The sequence below is a fragment of the Trichomycterus rosablanca genome, chromosome 4 (assembly GCF_030014385.1).
Source record: "Trichomycterus rosablanca isolate fTriRos1 chromosome 4, fTriRos1.hap1, whole genome shotgun sequence".
Taxonomy (NCBI): Eukaryota; Metazoa; Chordata; class Actinopteri; order Siluriformes; family Trichomycteridae; genus Trichomycterus; species Trichomycterus rosablanca.
The window spans coordinates 39,500,177-39,504,169 of NC_085991.1; positions in this window are offsets into that span (position 1 = coordinate 39,500,177).

A 3,993-nucleotide genomic window follows, 5' to 3' on the forward strand; every position below is an offset into this window, starting at 1 on the left:
TCAAATTCAGCATCCAAGTTCAGTGCTTTTGTGCCACCTGTAATGGGACGATTATAGGTGAGCTGTAGGAATGTGCAGAAAAAATATATAATATATAATTTTTGAGTGTAGCCATATTATTAAATTAAGAAAATATTAACTTAACCAGTAAACAGGACTATTTTCAAATTTTTTGGTGTTATGGTGTACTGACCATAAGCATTTTAATACAATTCTTCTCCAGTTGTGGTGCTTTCCTGGCTTTTGGCATTCCCAGATTATTTGGTCAGGTTTCCAGATGATAGAAAATTCATTTTCATTGGCACAACACTACATGCTAAGCACTAAGTCGACCCACTTTGTGAGTTTCTATGGCCGGCTGAGCTGTTGCTTGTGCATATTTCCAAACCACAACAGCAATTACGGTTGGACTGACCAGAAATGGAACCAAATGAGTGGGGTCCTATTATAGCTCCATAATAAAAGTCAAAGTTCTTCAGGTTACCCCATTGTTTGCAATATGTGTCTTTAAAGATTCCAAACAGTGTATGAAAATAGGCTAAACACAGCACAACACTCCTCCAGTTGTACTACAGTGCCGGTTGTGGTGCTTTCCTGGCTTCCCAGATTTCTTGGTCAGGCTTCCAGATGATGTAAAATCCATTTCCATTGGTTCATAGTCCAATTGTAATGTTCAGTTCATTGCTTTAGAGTTGCTATGTTTGCGTGTGGTAAACGTACGCTTGTATACAAATGCTCATCCATTAAAAAAGCCAATCCATGAAATTCTGGTTAACTGGTTCTGGTGCTCACATGGCTTCAAGAACCGAGGACGAATCTTTCGGACAATGCCACTTGCTAAGCACTAAGGCGACCCACTTTATGAGTTTCTGTGGCTGGCTGAGCTGTTGCTTGTGAATATTTCCACACCACAACAGCAACTGGGTTGGACTGGCCAGAAATTGAACCAAATGTGTGGGATACTTTTATAGCTCTATATTAAGTGTCAAAGTTCTTCAGGATAACCCAACGTTTGAAATACGTGTCTTTAAAGATTTGTACAAAAATAGGTGAAACACAGCATGGAATTAAACTGCAGACAATTGGAAACAAGCACACACACACACACACAGACACATCTGCAGTTGTTGGATTGAGACATCATTTGTCAAAAATGTCTGAAACCACACAGTGGAAACACAAATTACACATACACAAATGACGCACGCACCCGCCTACACGTGCAGCGTTCAGATTTGCTCTAATTTGGAGATCAATCTGGAAAAGATGCAGGAAAATTAATATGGACAAAAAATTACACAATTATTCATGCACTTACAGGTGTGCAAACACACACACACATACATAGACTGTCTATAAACATGTGAAGTGTTAGGTAACAGCGTGTGCAAAACAGGAAACATAATTATCATAGCTGTTATTATCATACATAAAGTCAAAGCAAGAAGAAAAAGGCAGCCTGTAGCTTAAAGATCTCTACAATGAGCCACACACACACACACACACACACACACAAAATTACCTCTGTTATACACAAACTTGCAATTCCTCAGGCTTGCAGTCTATCTTTCATGTCAGTCTCTGAGTCACTCAACGACACATTTATATTCTCTCTGCCACACACACACATACACACTCCATCAAGTCAGTCTCTGGCGTAATAGTACCGCTCTCACTATCCAAGGTCAACATAAGTGTTGTGAATGCGATTTCGGTCCAATCAGACTCGTCAGTTTCTCAGTTCAGTCCAATGATAAAATGTACTCTACCTACAGATCTGAGAACGACTGATCCAAGTCTGCTTCTGGTCAATCAGCACTTCTGATATTACACACTGAATCATACGCTCTTCAAGAGAGAAAGTCAGAATGGATTTCTATATAAGGTATATTCCAGATTTTCAACATGATATCTTTTTACCATCTGTGGTAAATGTGCATTTCCAATTAAAGTCAAAATGTTTCATTGTTCACTCCTGATTTCTGCTATTTTTGGATGTTGTATGTTTCAAAATATCAAATTCCTTTTATTATCAGATAAAGAAAACCAAGTAAACACAATTTTTTAAGGAATGATTGTTTCATTTATGTTAATTAATTATTTTAATTAAATAAGAATTATTTCCCCCAATAGCTACTAAATCAACCATTTAACCAAATTCGATTGAGAGTTGGGTTTAATTTCACTAGCCATGCCCAGGCTTGATTACTGCCAGACCTGTTAAATATAAACATGCCTGAAATAGAACCTGTCTGGCAAAAACAGCAGCACATGATGCCATTGTTTAAAGACAGATCTGAAACAAAGTCTGGAAAGGGTTACAAAGTGGTGAACCTTCCCAGTAGTGCCCAGCCTACCAAAATGTTACCAAGTGTGTATTGATGTTTAATCCATGAGGTCACAGAAAAATTTGGTTTGACTAGAAATAGGTTTTGAATATTTTGAATATTTGAATATTTAGCAAAAATAGAAAAAGAAAACAAATATGGGGCAAATATGTCATAGCTGTTATGGCATGTTGATCATTCCTGCAACTGTTTGTATGAAACACTTCTTTGACCTAGAAAAAAAACAATAATTAATTTATACGTTTAATGTGGTTGGTCAAAAGCATACATACAGCAAATACTTCACATTTAGATTATTATCTTGGTGCTGTCGAAAGGTCTATAATGAACAGGGGCAGTTGTAGCATAAAGGTTAAGGTACTGGACTAGTAATCGTAAGGTCACTGGTTCAAGCCCCACCCCTGCCAGTTTGTCACTGTTGGGCCCTTGAGCAAGGCCCTTAACCCTCAATTGCTTAGACAATATACTGTCACAGTTCTGTAAGTCGCTTTGGATAAAAAGCGTCTGCTAAATACTTAAAATGTAAATGTATAATGTTATGTGGCAGCTTTCTAATTCCTCATTTTTCCACTGGGCAGTGGTAGCTCAGCAGTTACAGTACTGGACTAGTGATTGCAAGATCCCCTGGTCAAGCCTTACTGTTGTCCCCTGAGCAAAACCCTTAAGTCTTAATTGTTTGGATTGTATATGGCCACAATTGTGAATCACTTAAGATTAAAATGTCTGTTTTGTGCTGTAAATGTCATGAATGATTATGACTAGTGACTTCAAGTGATGACTTGGTTCATATACATTAGGATAGATAGACTGCACTTATTACAAAATACATGGAACAGTAGTCACTTTACCAAGAAAACTCTGTAACCTTATGCCGGGAGAGTTAGCATAGCTGTTAATACGCAAGCGACACCACCCAATTGTGATCAGCAACAAACTTAGAGCTTGAATGTCCCATTGTAATGCTTGCTGTTCACTCTAATGGGTGCAGTCAAACTAGACCCATTTAAAGGTATATGGGTACAGCAAAATCACCCGCTGTAGTCAATGATAATTCCTTATAAAGAATTAGGAGGTTATTCAAAAATATTTACTGTTAGTACATTTATGAGAATTTGTCATTCTTTAAAAAAAAACTAAATCATATTGATACATTGAATCATATAGAATATAAAATTCTGTAACTACCACTACATACATGTCCGTTATACATGTACATAATCTGTAGCTAGCTAATATTAGTAAATAAGAAAGCATATTAGCTTACTGAAAAATATGAGATGCAACCTCTACTTTATATTAAGTATATATCAACCATAACATTAAAACCACCTCCTTGTTTCTACACTCACTGTTCCTTTTATCAGCTCCATTTACCATATACTAGAAGCACTTTGTAGTTCTATGAAATGGAATGAGAATCTGTTTTTCTGCATGCTTTGTTAGGTCCCTTTTATGCTGTTCTTCAATGATCAGGACCTCCACAGGACCACCACAGAGCAGGTATTATTTAGGTGGTGGATCATTCTCAGCACTGCAGTGACAATGACATGGTGGTGGTGTGTTAGTGTTTGTTGTGCTGTTATGAGTGGATCAGACACAACAGCGGTGCTGGAGTTTTTAAATACCGTGTCCACTCACTGTCCAC